The following is a 15,733-nucleotide window of genomic DNA, read 5'->3' as shown; positions in this document are numbered from 1 at the left end:
TAAAAAACTCCATTTCAAACTTAGGGATAAGGAATGATTGCGCAAGAAAGTGATGTAGGTGTCTGATTAGTACAGTAGTTCTTCAGATTACAGGTGTGGGTGGCTCCACATTTGAACACATGTTGAGGCCATGTGCCAGTTCATACACTCATCCATCTCCCAAGACTTTAGCATGGCAGAGTGGGCCTATGACTCCCCTGCAACACACACACACACAAAGACTTTTTGTGGAAAATGTGAGCTGTGTATTTCCCACAGGAAAGCTCACGGTACATTTTCTTTGAATGCCATCTTGACATATTAAACCACGCATTGCCGATTTGCTAGCCCACTCTTCCCTTTTCGATTCATCTTTCTTTTTATGGAAAATGACAACACCTGTCAACATAATGGTATGGATTGGGGGGGGGGCGGTAGCAAAATATATATATATAAAGAGTCCTGCGGCACCTTTAAAGACTAGCCCATTTATTATGGCCTAAACTTCCGTGGACTCAAAGCCCACTTTGTCAGATGCATTAAGTGAAATCTTAAATGGCAAGTGTATGAAGGAGAAAATTGTAAAATGTGGGGTGGATGGCAACGAGATGCAAATAACTGCAGCCAGGGATCATTAGAGCATTATGCTAAATGAGCACACCTTTTACAATAGCAAATTGGTGATAATTTACTCAGCGTTGCTGAGATGAATGTGGTTAATGATATAAGTCTACATATCTTTTTATTCATATGCAACATTATGCATTTTTAGAGGTGCTCAGTTTCTCCACGGCACCTTGCATAGGAGACTGGGCCGGCCACTGATATGTACAGTGGTACCTCGGGTTAAGAACTTAATTCATTCCGGAGGTCCATTCTTAACCTGAAACTGTTCTTAACCTGAGGTACCACTTCAGCTAATGGGGCCTCCCGCTGCCGCCGGAACATGATTTCTGTTTTCATCCTGAAGCGAAGTTCTTAACCTATAGAATCATAGAATCCTAGAGTTGGAAGAGACCACAAGGGCCATCGAGTCCAACCCCCTGCCAAGCAGGAAACACCATCAGAGCACTCCTGACATATGGTTGTCAAGCCTCTGCTTAAAGACCTCCAAAGAAGGAGACTCCACCACACTCCTTGGCAACAAATTCCACTGTCGAACAGCTCTTCCTGTCAGGAGGTTCTTCCTAATGTTTAGGTGGAATCTTCTTTCTTGTAGTTTGGACCTGAGGTACTATTTCTAGGTTAGCGGAGTCTGTAACCTGAAGTGTATGTAACCTGAAGCGTCTGTAATGCGAGGTACCACTGTACTTAACCTAGTATGAATTCAAGGGATGAGGGGAGCATGGCACACAGTGGGCACCCCCAGGGCAGTTTTTGGGCGCAGATATCCAGGTCCCCAGAATGCAATAGGGCTGGCTTACCACATTTCAAAGCCTCTTTAATAATACACAGGCACACATGTAACTTGCAACTTATGCACATTTAACATCTTCACCTTTTATGTGCCTGGCAATATATTTTTTAAAGGGGGCGGAAAGGAGCCGTCCATCGGGGGGGGGGGACTTTGGTAATCCCACCAATGTGTTTTGACTATATGTGATGTTGGTGCTTTCCACAGAACTTAACCCCATGTAAACTGAGAGTGGCCGGTGCATCCACTTAAGTCTGCATCATTTGCATCCGGCACTTGACCCGATCCTATCCATTGAACGAGGGCCTCATCTTGGGTGGTGATGGGCCTCCTCTTAAACTTGTTGTTGTTTAGTTGTTTAGTCGTGTCCGACTCTTTGTGACCCCATGGACCAGAGCACACCAGGCATGGTCAAACTCATGCTGGTAGCTTCGAGAACACTGTCCAACCATCTCGTCCTCTGTCATCCCCTTCTCCTTCTGCCCTCCATCTTTCCCAACACCAGGGTCTTTTCCAGGGAGTCTTCTCTTCTCATGAGGTGACCAAAGTATTGGAGCCTCAGCTTCACGATCTGTCCTTCCAGTGAGCACTCAGGGCTGATTTCCCTAAGAATGGATCGGTTTGATCTTCTTGCAGTCCATGGGACTTTCCAGAGTCTCCTCCAGCACCATAATTCAAAAGCATCAATTCTTCGGCGATCAGCCTTCTTTATGGTCCAGCTCTCACTTCCATACATCACTACTGGGGAAACCATAGCTTTAACTATACGGACCTTTGTTGGCAAGGTGATGTCTCTTCGCCACGGCAAGGCAGTGATCCATGAAGGGGCCTCTTAAACTTACCTACGAACAAAACTCCTAAGCCTGACTTGGCTGGAGAGCGGGGCGAACCCATGCGCTCCTGTCTTACCCTTTCTATGGCCCGGGGATTACTAAAGTCCCAGGCAGCGCGGTGGTCTCCTGGGTCCGCCTTATGTTGCCAAAGGGATCTCCCCACTTGGGTTCAGCGCTGTGTACCATTCCAGGCGGAGTTGTGGGGGTTAGAGAGAAGGAGCAGCTCTGGGGGCTTGGCTTGGCTTTTGTCCGCCCTTCATTCACTCTCTCTCCTCTTTTTTTCTTTGCAGTAGCCGCTCGCTCTCAGCAGGGGCTCCCTCGCCTTGCCTCCTTGTTTGCTTAGCGGCGGGCCGGCCGCAGAACTACTTTTGCGCACACAGCAGCAGCAGCCGCGTCGCCCTCCCGGGTTTTTGTGCGCGTGTGAGTGTGCGCGCCGCGCACCCTTCCAAGGAAACTCGACGGATCGCTTGGGGCGCCCCGCGGTAGCGTGCCTGGAGGAGCCGTGCCTTTTCCGCGCACCCCGATCGCCCAAGGAAGAGGAGGGATAACCGCGGGGGCTTGCTGACACAGGCACGATCCCGGGAGTTGGAAATCCCCCCACATACACACACCACACAAACACACATACACACACCCTAGTGCGAAGGTGACGGGGGACCCTGGCGGCTGCAGCTGGTGCGGAAGAGTGCTGTGCGCGGAAGAGGCTCTGCTACTTAACTGCTTTCACGTCCCTTATTATTGTCCTGGAGCAAGAAGGGAGAAGACGACTTGATCCAGCACCCCTGCTCTCTTCCGCCTCCTCCCCGGTGCACTTTCGCCGGAGATGGCATTTTGGGTGAGTTGCTCGCTTGTTTTTCCCCCACCCACCCGCGGCTAAATTTGCGTTCTCTTTTGTTTGCACGCTCCCTCCAAGACCTGGTGGCTTCTGCCCGGGCTGGGAGAAGCAGCAACACCAGAAAAGAAAAGAAGGGAAAGTAAGCTTTTTGTGGTATGTGTGCTTAATATTTTTTGCATTGAGAATGGTGGAAAGGGGGATCGCGCAGAGCCCCCCCCCGTCTCCTCCCCCCCCCCCGTTTCTCATTTTCTGCACCTCCTCTTTCCAAGTTTTCCCCTCCGGCGCCCATTCATTCCACCTACCCTCCCTTCCCTTCCCTTTCCCGGCGCAATCGAGGCGGCGCACGCGGCTTTTGAATGGAACTTTTCCACGCCGCGCAAAAGGGCATCGGGTTTGGGCGGCTTCTTTGGCCGGGTCCCTCGGAACTTATTTGGGAGGCCTCCGATCTGGTTTGGGGGGTGGGGTGGGAGGCCGGCATCGCCTCCCTCGCCGGGCACTGAGGAGCGCTTGTCTACACATCTGTGTGTGTCTGTGTGTGAGTTGGCCGGCCGCTGCGTCCTCGGGAGAGCGAGGTGTGTTTACAAGGAGAGCCTCCGGCCTTCCAGAATGACCCTTTTATTCTTGCCTGCCCGCTCGCCTCCCCCATTTCGCTTGCAGCCCCACCCCGGCAGCCTAGCAAGAGGGGTGTGGGGGGGGGGATAAGGGCGCATTTCTGCCACTTTTAAGCCTTGCCAAGGGAAGATGGGTTTGGCTGGACTTTTCCCTCCAAAGAGACCAGCAGTGTTCCTTGGGAATCTCTCGGTTTCAGCCATCCTAGCCCTCTAGAGTGGCCCCCATCTCCCTGTCCCATTTGTCTGGAGGAGGAGGAAGGGGGGGGGGGAGGAAGGAGAGCCATCCAGCAGTGGCAGCAGCAGAGACCCTTCCCCTCCGAGCACTGGAGGGCTGGACTTGTTCCCACCCCCTCTGTCTCCTTTGTTCAGATGGAGGTGCTTGTTTGTCCCACTGGGAGCTCAGGAAGAAACATGAAACCTGCTTACCAGAAGGAGGTAGAAGTGGGGTGGATGCGGGGAGAGCCCCATGCTCCTCTCTGAAACCTGCCTATATTATGGGGAGTTGGGGAGCACGCAATAGGGAGGGGGGACAGAATAGCCGATGTACTTTTTTGCCCATGTGCGTGCTTAGGGGGAGAGGCTGAAGGACTTTAGAGAGGGAAAGTCCCGTTGAAGGGGAGACTGATGATAGCCCTGCAAAGGTTCCAGCGATTTTTGCTCTGTGTTTGGAACAGGGAGTGTCCCTCCCTGTGTACATTATTACACACACGCACACCTTTCTTGTGATCTGCTAGCAACAAGATTCACGGAGATGTTCAGTACAAGTGAAGAAGATCTCAGTTTGCACTCTCACCTCCCAACTTTTAGGCTAAGCCTTCCCAGATTTGATGGTGTGCAAGAACTTTGTCTGCAGAGTTGGCGGTTTCTGAGTAAACAAAACCCCCAACAACCACTTGCTTAAAATCACTTAATTGTTAGGTTTAGTTCCCCATTTGACCATCCTTTTGTGCTCATCCCAATCAAAGAGGCGAATGGGATGATTCACCCTCTCTCCCCCTCTGTGCATGTTAATGAGGTAGTAAAAAATTTATGTACAGTTTCCTGGGCAAACGGTAGTTATTACATGGCAATTAATTCAGAATCAAGCCTGTGTGTGCTTTGTGAGCATGTTAGAAGTTGTTCATTTAAGACAGATTCATTTATTAACAGAGTTTATAATTCACACAGAGGATCCCCCCTTCCGGATTTTTTTTTTTTGGGGGGGTCAGGATTGTGGCTTGGGTTAAACCCCTGACTCCTGCAGGCTGTGGTCCCAGTCCGGATCAGGTCCCCCCAGAGGCAGATGTTTATGGCTAAAAAAAGGGAAGGACACTTGCAGCACCAAGCTGAGTGTTAGCATCATGTGTAGTTTGGTCCATGCAAGCCTTAAGATCACAAGACAAGCCCTGTTGATTCAGGCCAGTGTTGCCCATCTAGTCCAGCATTCTGTTCTCACAGTGGCCAGCTAGATGCCTGTGGGAAACCTCCAAGCCGGACATGAGCGCAGCAGCACTGCCCACCTGTGATTCCCAACAACTGGAATTCTGTGTCATGCAGCCTCTGACAGAGCATAGCCTTTGTACTCATTCATCAGATGTCAGAATAACAAAGTGACTTTCTTTTTCTTTTTTAATTTGTTGTAGTATTTGTTCTCTTTTGTTTATTTGTGATGTTTGTTACGCTTGCAGAAATTTCACCCAATAAAAATATTGTTTTTTAAAAAATAAGAAAATGGTAAAAGCAGGCAGGGTCCTACTTTCCCCTGACCCCGGTTGGGTCACAACTGAGGCTGCAATCCAAGCGCCATTTAACCTGGGAGTAAACCCCTTTGCAACATAGGAAGCTGCCTTCTGCTGAGTCAGTCCAGTGGCCACTTTAGCTCAGTGTTGTCACTACACAAATGGCAGTAGCTCCCCAGCATTTTGGACGCTGGACAATCCCACTCTGGGGATTGAACCTGCGAGTTCCTGGAGGCTGAACCTGGGACTTGCTGCTGACAGGGCAGATGCTCTGCCACTCAGCAACAGCCCTTCCTCCCATCTGAATCCAGCAGAACTTCTGGGCTAGACAGGGTTGGGATTTCCCTGTAAAGGAGTCATTATTGCCATTAGCGCACCCAGTGGGTATGTAATCTGTCAATACGACATTTCGTTCGGGAACGCTTTCCTTTCAGTTTGGAATAACTGGGCTTGTTTTCAGGGTGGGGGGGGGTTAAGAAAACCTAGTATCCGCTTGCTGGGAGAGTTAGTGAGAACAGCTAGTGGTATTTTGCCTTTCCCACTGGCCCTCTAGCTACTGAATACAGTGGTACCTCGGGTTACATACACTTCAGGTTACATACGCTTCAGGTTACAGACTATGCTAACCCAGAAATAGTGCCTCAGGTTACTAACTTTGCTTCAGGATGAGAACAGAAATCGTGCTCCGGCAGCGTGAGGCCCCATTAGCTAAAGTGGTGTTTCAGGTTAAGAACAGTTTCAGGTTAAGAACGGACCTCCGGAACGAATTAAGTACGTAACCAGAGGTACCACTGTAGTACAGAAAACCTGAGACGTGAGACCCTCCCCTTTTAAAAAAACACCAATTCTTCCCCAAAAGGACCACTCCTTCTCCTGTAGCAATGTAGACTTGGGCATCTATCCTGACAATAAATATTACTAGCTGTGGACTCATAGTACAAAATAATTGCCTTTCTTTAGAAAAGTTGCCAAACTTTGCTGCGGCTGACCCTGAGAGAGGGAATTCGTGCTTTGGGAAGGACAGTGTTATTAGCCGGAGCCTGCGCTGTGGGTGGGTTGCCAGGAGATTTCCTTTGCAAGTGTGTCAGATGCAAATCAAAAGAGAGGAGGGGGAGCTTCAAGACTCTCTTAGCTAACAGCTGTGGCAGACGGCCACTTTCATCACCTTGCGCTGCCTGCAGAGGAGCAAATGTAGCACATTGTGGTGTGACCGTTTGCCAGCAGATGTCACCCCCTGCGCTGGAGAGAAATGGGAAGAGTCCCTGAAGATTTGGGGAGGGGGGGGGGAGGCCCTCGCTCCCTCTCCTCCAGGCAGAGGCTGGGCTTGGGGCTTTGTTAAGCCACCGCCTTTTCTTTTAGGCCAAATCCTATTGTCGCCCCATCGGCTGTTGGGGGCATCTGCGGCCCAAGCCACTTAACTGCATTTCCAATCAAGCTGACAACGCGGCTGGGTCAAAAGTCCAAAAATAATGGACCACTTCCATGGGACGCTGTGCCGGGTTGACTTGGGGGAGAGGAAGGGACATTCCTTTAAATGAAGGACATCTGGCAACTCTGCTGCTGGCTGCCGGCTCTTTGATTTACTGGGGTCAAGTGGGTGGTGCCGAGATCTCGTTTCATTCGTTCAGCAGAGGCTAAGTCACCGGGTGCGTGGGTGTGAGAAGAAAAGAGCCCCAATATAACCATGTGTACAAATGAATGCTTTGGAAGACTATATTTGGTGCTGTGGTCTCCCTGCGTATGTTTGCAGTCACAGAGGGTTGCCATGTTAGTCTCTTGCAACAAGGAACAAGGCGTCCGTAAGACTAAGACCAGGTTTTTCTAAGCAAGAGCCTTCATAATCTGATGTGCAACATGGACGTTGAAGGTTATGGATGCCCCATGCATCCATCTGTCCAGCTTCTCAACAGTCCTTCACTGTGACGCTGTGGTCTAAACCACTGAGCCTCTTGCGCTTGCTGATCGGTGAAAGTCGGCAGTTCGAATCCCTGCGGCGGGCTGAGCTCCTGTTGCTCTATCCCAGCTCCTACCAACCTAGCAGTTCGAAAGCATGCCAGTGCAAGTAGATAAATAGGTACCACAATGGTGGGACGGTAAACAGCATTTCTGTGCACTGAGGGCCTTTTTGGTAGTGGTGCCCACCCTGTGGAATCCCCTCCCATCAGATGTCAAGGAAATAAACAACTATCTGACTTTTAGAAGACATCTGAAGGCAGCCCTGTTTAGGCAGGTGTTTAATGTTTGGTGTTTTATTGTGCTTTTAATTCTGTTTGGAGCCACCCAGAGTGGCTGGGAAAACCCAGCCAGATGGGCGGGGTATAAATAGTAAAATATTATTATTATTATCTGTCACGGTGTCCCGTTGCACTAGAAGCGGTTTAGTCATGCTGGCCACATGACCAGAAAGCTATCTGTGGACAAACGCCGCCTCCCTCGGCCTGAAAAGCGAGATGAGCGCCTTTGACTGGACGTAACCATCCAGGGGTCCTTTTACTCTGTAGTGTGATCAGGGAACACCCAGTTGTTGGCTTATGCGTGCTTGTGATTTATTCATTTATTTAAACAATTTATACGCCACTTAACTACAGTAGCAGTTTACAAAGACACAATACAAAAACAAAACAAAACAATCAGTTAAAACGCCTGCTGGAATAATAATAATAATAATAATAATAATAATAATAATAGTGCTGGAAGTTCAGTAGGGAGGGAACCTGTCTGACCTCAGCTGGAAAGACTTCCGTAAAATTGGGCCCACAATACTGAGAGCACGACTCTGGTGCATCCAAGCAATGGGGGACCATTAACAGTGTTACTCCCTTGAAGACGTCAGTGATCAGGGCAGGGATATAAGGGATCAGGCAGTCCTTGAGGTATCCCGGGCCCAAATTGTTAAGAGCTTTGTAAATTGACCCAGGAACCTTGAACCTGGCCCAGTAACGGATGGGCAGCCAGTGCAAACTTTTGAGCACATGATGGTTCAGCATCCGTTTGAAGATCTCCAGCAAGGGAGAACGCTTTCCCCTCTATTGGTTCCATTGTCATCCTGTTCTGACTGACAGATTGAGAGGGAGACTGTGCATGTTGCTGGACTACAATTCTCATCATGCCTGGCCATTGGCCATGCTGACTGGGGCTGATGGGAGTTGGAGTCCAGCGACAACAGGAAGGTCATGAGGTGCGGGGTGTACAATGCATCCATAGTAGAGAGAAGAATTGTTTCCAAAGTTAAGGTTAAAAAGGTGAAAGCAGGAAGACACATGCATGATGAGCCCGCATGGGTGGTTTACTAGCACATGAATCCACAAAGGTTTATTCCACCATAAATTTGTTCCTCTTTAAGGTGCTGCAGGAGTCTTAATTTAAACGTTTTGGGATACTTGGAGAAAAAGGGTAGCTGAGAGACTGGAGGTATTGGTGTGTGCATTCAAGGCCGACATCTCTGGTTGTCATCCTAAAAAGAAAATTACATAACATCTTTTTTTAAAAAAGCATGGACATTAAAGATTCATGGCACTTCTGGAGCCCTGGCACTGGAAGCAGCAAAGCCTTGTTTGTGCCGGAGAACTTTCACCTTCTGCAGGAAACCCAGGCCAGTTTCCCTTTGCATCGTTGGGTGGCCTTGAATGCTTTGGGTGCTCTCAATGTTTGTAAAATAGGCCGCAGGCTACCCAAACACACGGCAGGTAACTTGCAGCAGCTATCTGTATTGTTAAAAGTTCTGCGTTGCTTTCAAGGTGTACAAATGGCCTTGCAGAAAAGTAAAGCACATGGCAAGTTTGTGTGGGAAGGTTTGCAGTGGTTCTCAAAGGGTGTGGCAAGTGTTGCGGAAAGATTCATGGACAATTAAAGAAACATTTAAACATGTCAGTGCATTGTAATAGAGTACAGCATAGTATAGTATCAAAATAATTTTTTGGGGGGGAGGGATAAACAACCAGAAACAGTATCTAAGCCTCTCTTCAAGAATATTGGCTATTCTGCTATGGTTCTTGACAACATATTGTTGTGAACAGGGATTTTCAACAAATACAAAAGATCAGAAAAGAGAAAGGCTTCTTTGTGTGAGAAGATGAGAGTTTGTCTCAAATTAGGCCTCACCTAAATGAGATTACCCGGCAAGAGCAGTTTGTATACATGCTTCATATTTAAGAGGCTCGTTTATAATTATATTTTGGGAATGATTCATGTTCTCATGTAGCTGTGTTGTTTTATACTTTTCTGGGTGTCCCATGATAATAATACAAAGTATTTGTGTTCTGTGTTGTAAATCAAGCAGGGCTAGGAGTTGCTTCTGTGTGTTTTCCAATGTATTTCTTATCAGTTACAAATTCAGTGAGCAAAGTTTTGTTCTGAAAGTGTGGCCCAGAGGAAAAAAAAGTTTGAGAACCACTGGTCTAAGTACAGTGGTACCTCAGGTTACATACGCTTCAGGTTACATAGGCTTCAGGTTACAGACTCTGCTAACCCAGAAATATTACCTCGGGTTAAGAACTTTGCTTCAGGATGAGAACACAAATTGTGTTCCAGCGGCATGGCAGCAGCAGGAGGCCCCATTAGCTAAAGTGGTGCTTCAGGTTAAGAACAGTTTCAGGTTAAGAACGGACCTCCAGAACGAATTAAGTACTTAACCTGAGGTACCACTGTAGAGGGGAAAGCTGAAAGTTCAGAAACACCATTGAGGAAGTTAGACCTCAACGGAGCGTTGAGGCAAATGTGATGAGGCACCCACTTGTGTTTTGCTTACCTGTGTGCCTTGTTCACTCATAATAAAGCAGGCAGTGAGGTGGGGGTGTTTATTTATTTATTGTCTGAAATGGGCGAGGCGAGGAAAAGCCCTCCTCAGCCCATGAATGGGCCATTTTGGCCATGACTAATTCATGGGAGGCGGATGCAGGTGTCGCGGTGGTCTAAACCACAGAGCCTAGGGCTTGCTGATCAGAAGGTTGGCGGTTTGAATCCCCGTGACGGGGTGAACTCCCGTTGCTCAGTCCCTGCTCCTGCCCACCTAGCAGTCTGAAAGCACGTCCAAGTGCAAGTAGATAAATAGGTACTGCTCTGGACGGAAGGTAAACGGCTTTTCCGTGCGCTGCTCTGGTTTGCCAGAAGTGGCTTAGTCATGCTGGCCACATGACCCGGAAGCTGTCTGCAGACAAACGCCAGCTCCCTCGGCCTATAGATCGAGATGAGCGCACAATCCCAGAGTTGTCTGCGACTGGACCTAAAGTTAGGGGTACCTTTACCTTTACCTTTAATTCATGGGCGCATTAAAATAATTAGGGTGTGCTCCCAACTGATGCTCTGAGATAGCTCAGGCAGTAGAGCATGAGACTCTTAATCTCAGGGTTCTGAGTTCGAGCCCCGTGTTGGGGAACAGATCCCTGCATTGCAGGGGGTTGGACTAGATGACCCTCGTGGTCTCTTCCAATTCTGTGATAAGTCCACAATACTGTGATATCTTGGGGAGGAGCTTCACATACTTTGCCTGGGGAAGACGAGTGTCTGAGACCCTGGAGAGCCACTGCCAATCAGTGTGGACAAAAACAACCTAGACGGACCAAGCATCCGACACTGACAGGTTCCTATGTTCATTCTGCTGCTTTTTGGGAAAGACTGACAATGGGACTTCTGTTCATCTCCCACCTGAAACTCACAAGATGATCTCATTATGGCCGAAATAGCTCTCTGACAGCCAGCAATGTTTCTGATTGAATGCCATTGGTATGACATTCAAATATGCCAACAATCCTCACACTGAGGGTGGAGGATTTCCAGTGGCAAGCAAGGAAGTACTTGCACGTGCAGAGATTAAGGGTTGCTTAAGTTTCTGATAGGGACGCTAAACCAAGGAGCCTAGGGCTTTCCGATCAGAAGGTTGGCGGTTCGAATCCCCGCAAAGGGGTGAGCTACCATTGTTCAGTCCCAGCTCCTTCCCACCTAGCAGTTCAAAAGCACATCAAAGTGCAAGTAGATAAATAGGTACTGCTCCGGTGGGAAGGTAAACTGCGTTTCCATGCGCTGCTCTGGTTCGCCAGAAGTGGCTTAGTCATGCTGGCCACATGACCCGGAAGCTGTACACCGGCTCCCTTGGCCAGTAAAGTGAGATGAGTGCCGCAACCCCAGCGTCGTCCGCGCCTGGACTGAACGGTCAGGGGTCCCTTTACCTTTACCTAAGTTTCTGATGTGCCCCAATCACAGGACAAAGAACAGAATCACAGAAGGCAGCAGATGGAAAGCACCTGCCAGTCTGCAGTAGCCAGAGACGTGATGGGAGGCGTTCTGTTGCACAGTTTGCAATATCCTTTGCTAAATTCATCACTCTTATCCCGTAGCTATCATCCTTTATCTCCTTAAGCCTCTGCTGTGGTTCCCTCTCATTTTTCTACATCAGCCACAAGCTCCTGGCACCAGTGACAAAATGAATCACACCTTACTGTGGGTGTTTGTGGGAGCTGCTCGTTCCAGGTGAAGGAAGTGTGTCAAAGAAGCCAAATACTTTATATTTGATCTCCAGTACAGATAATGCATGCAGGAGATCTGGGAATGTCTCCTCTTTCTCAGCTACCGAATGCTTGCAAGGGTCTCCCTGATGACTTTATGTGTGTTATCTGCATTTGCAGCAATTCCTTGTTGCCAGCATGGACTTGATCAGTAAAATTAGTTTTGTGTTTTGCGAGAAATCTGTATTAAATTGTTCTCGCTGCTGCACAAACGAACACGCTCTCTCTCTCTCTCCATCTGCAAATTAGCCAAACAGGTTAATAATTTACCAGTCCCCCTCTTCCTTCCCTCTACATCTGTTGTAGTTTTGTAAAATCTCATTTGGGAAACAGCTTTGTTAAAGATCGCCCTCCCCTTTTCCCCATAGCACACTGTTAATCTCCTGGGAGAATGTGCTGGCATGGAAATCTTTGCAGGCTCCTTTCTGCTGCTCATTTTGGCTCCGGCCAGAGTCCCTCCTTCTTTCCCTCTCTTAGTTCTCTAACAATGCCCGGGGTGCCATATTCTGGAGCCAGACTAGGAGAAAGATGGAGCACAGAAAGTCCAGGTTGCAAAGATGGATGGAAGGTTGAGTTAGCCCCTGTGTGGGGGCAGGTAGGAACTAGACTGAAAAGGCAAATGAAGAAGGTATAAAGGTTATTTATTATCTTAGGAAGCTACCTTATACCTAGTCCAACTTGTTGGCATCTGTCTGTCTCAGAAGACAATGGATGAGTGTGCCTTTGATGGGGAAGTCAAACCATTGGAGGGTTACAGCGCATTCTGTGGTTGTAGAGACTGATATGGGAGAGACATACAGTGGTACCTTGGGTTACAAACACCTTGGGTTACAAACACCTTGGGTTACAAACTCCGCTAACCTGGAAGTAGTACCTCGGGTTAAGAACTTTGCTTCAGGAGGAGAACAGAAATTGCACGGCGGCGGCAGCAGAAGGCCCCATTAGCTAAAGTGGTACCTCAGGTTACGAACGGTTTCAGGTTAAGAATGGACCTCCGGAACAAATTAAATTCGTTACCAGAGGTACCACTGTATTGTCCCTCACAAATCCTCACATTTCCCCAACTTCCTTTTGGCAAGGAATAACAATAAGACTTTAATGGTGGTTTAAGTTTGTAATGTTAAGTCTGCATTGAACAACAATGAGCATATGATGTTTCCTTTGGGCCTTCCAGAGTAGTACTGCTATCTGAGAGCCTTGGGGGTGGCTAACCTTTGGCCCAGGGTTGTCTTTACCATAGGCGCCGGGGGTGCTGGGCACCTGGGCGCCGGGCTCTCTGGGGCGCATGGCTGAGAGTCCGGGGCCCGAGAGTTGGAGTCTGGGGAAGAGGCTGCCCGTCGGTTGGAGCGCCATGGTGGGCTATTCTGCCGTGGTAGGCTCTGCGCCGTGAGTTCAGGGGTGAGCGAGCCAGCAAGGTGCTGAGGCGGCCGGCTGGCTCTGCCCTTCTGTGTGCCTGGGATTGGCGTAGGTCCGTGGAGAGGCCCACCCAGCGCACGCTGGTTATGCCATGAGGCGCCCGGCTTCACTCAGTCGCCGACGCTGATGCCTTGGGCTGGTTTGTTGCGCTAGGCTCCTTATGTTTCCTGTTTTCTTTTCCTGAGCTTAGATAATCGTGGTGTCAGCTCCCTAAAAAAAGGTTGACAACTCTGGGGAACCTTTCTTTAAAAAGCTAAACAACTTTGGGGTTCCCCCCCTAAAAAATGTCGACAACTCTGGGCAATCTGGGGGGGGGGGCGTGCCAGGCAGATTTTTGCACCCTGGCGCTGCGTATGCTAAAGAGGGCCCTGCTTTGGTCTTCTAGAGATGATGTTGGACTACAAGTCCCATAACCCCCCAGCTATTGACCTTTGTTCCTCAGCCCTTCTCCTTAACTAGAGATGGTGTTTCATGTGAGGCTGTTAATGTAACCAAAAGCAGTAATTTCCAATTTACTGTGATATATTTTATTACGGACGTTTCAGACAACGCAGTCACAGTGGCAGGGCTGGTCCAAGACATTTTGCTGTCTGAGGTAGAGGAGCAAATGGTGCTCCCCATCATAGTGCCTCCCCTTTTCTCTCCTGTCATGGTGCCTAGTCAAGTTGTTCCCCCCCCCCTTTTTGTGGCACAACCCCACAAGTGCCTCTCCACCTCTTTACGGCAATAATAAATTTGTGCTTCTTTTAATGACAACCCAATTTCTCCCCCTGAGGCATCCACCTCAGTCTGCATAATGATAGGGCTGGCCCCATACTGGGACAACTGACACCTTCCTGTTCCCGCTTCGAAAGCCACCCTTTTACTATGGCAGATTTTGCTTCAGAGCTCCATACATACAGTTACAAACGGCCTCCCCTGGGGCTCTGGTTCCCCTCAGGAGTTAGGAAAGTCAAATACCTCTCATCAACGATTTTCATGAGTATGCACTACAAAAAAGCTATGTTTTCTTCAACTTGTAATGGAGTTGATGTAGCCTTTAAAAAGGACCTTAATTGACACGTATACTGTATGGTGTTTTGGGGTAGGGTTATTTTATTGTGTTGTATTGCATTTTTTAATATATAGATATAATTCACCCTGGTACCTTATGGTCAAGGATGAGTAACAAATATAATAAGAATGATGGTGATCCTAACCCACAGCACACACTTGGTAACAAGGCACAGATTTACAGATGTTCTGCCAACTCCTTTCCTTGATGGGCTTGTGTACTTAGAATTCTATGACTTGAAAAGTTCAAGGTGTCTTTCATGCCAGAGCTGAAAGATGTGCTGCTAATGAGACAATTAAAAGAATAAAACACAAACTCAAGGTCAGATAAAACGTGCATTCGTATTCCAATTTTAAATGTCTTGTGGAGGGGAAAGCTCTCATGGATTTTTCAGCTAGCCTAGCTAAAGCCAAGTACTTACACAGCACAACCCTGTGCGTGTTTACTCAAAAGTAATTCCCACCTCTTGTTTGGCATCTGGGTAAGGGCCAGCTGAACCTCACGGGCACCAAAAGTGGTCTACCACAAGACCGCAGCAATTTGGGTATTATGATCCCAGGTCATTTAGAGCTTTACCAGTGAGACCTGCAGCAAAATGGAGTTCCCCTGTTTAAGCCAGCCATGCCCTTTTGCAGGACACTCCATTCCATTCTCCCGCTTTTGCCCCTATCCTTTTGTGATGCTTGGGGTTCCTCAGGCGTGCTAATTCCTTCCTCCTGTGCCATTATACATAAGTAAAGGTAAAGGTAAAGGTACCCCTGCCCGAACGGGCCAGTATTGACAGACTCTGGGGTTTGTGCGCCCATCTCACATCTATAGGCCGGGGGCCAGCGCTGTCCGGAGACACTTCCGGGTCACGTGGCCAGCGTGACAAAGCTGCATCTGGCGAGCCAGCGCAGCACACGGAACGCCGTTTACCTTCCCGCTGGTAAGCGGTACCTATTTATCTACTTGCACCAGGGGGTGCTTTCGAACTGCTAGGTTGGCAGGCGCTGGGACCGAGCAGCGGGAGCGCACCCCACCGCAGGGATTCGAACCGCCGACCTTTCAATCGGCAAGCCCTAGGCGCTGAGGCTTTTAACCACAGCGCCACCCGCGTCCCCCATTATACATACAACAGGTCAAAATAAGCTCTTTGAATTGTGACTAGAAAACAAACTGGAAGCCAGTCAAGAACTTTTAACACTGTTGAAAAATGTTCAGAATGGCAGGACCCAGTTAACAACCTGGCTGCTGTTCTGAAGCAGTTGTAGTTTCCAAGTAGTCTTCAAAGAGGCTCAAGTGATTCACAAGTGTTTTCTTGTAAACCTGCCCATTTCCTCAGGCTCTGGTGGGTGAATACATATTTTGAAAGACGTAAAACTAGCACCTTA

The 15,733-nt window shown here is 48.6% G+C and overlaps 1 protein-coding gene across 1 annotated transcript in view; it reads left to right on the top strand.

The window, feature by feature from the left end:
- Nucleotides 1–2,536: 2,536 nt before the first annotated feature.
- Nucleotides 2,537–15,733, top strand: part of PLXNB1 (plexin B1) — a 147,414-nt gene continuing 134,217 nt past the window's right edge. The window contains exon 1 of the mRNA XM_082209144.1: nt 2,537–3,061. The gene's annotated coding sequence lies outside the window, so the exon portion shown is untranslated. The remainder of the gene's footprint in view (nt 3,062–15,733) is intronic.

This window comes from Podarcis vaucheri, assembly GCF_965113315.1.
Source record: "Podarcis vaucheri genome assembly, chromosome: 2".
Lineage (NCBI taxonomy): Eukaryota > Metazoa > Chordata > Lepidosauria > Squamata > Lacertidae > Podarcis > Podarcis vaucheri.
Note: the sequence above shows the minus strand (reverse complement) of the source record. Positions and strands in the feature narration are given on the sequence as shown.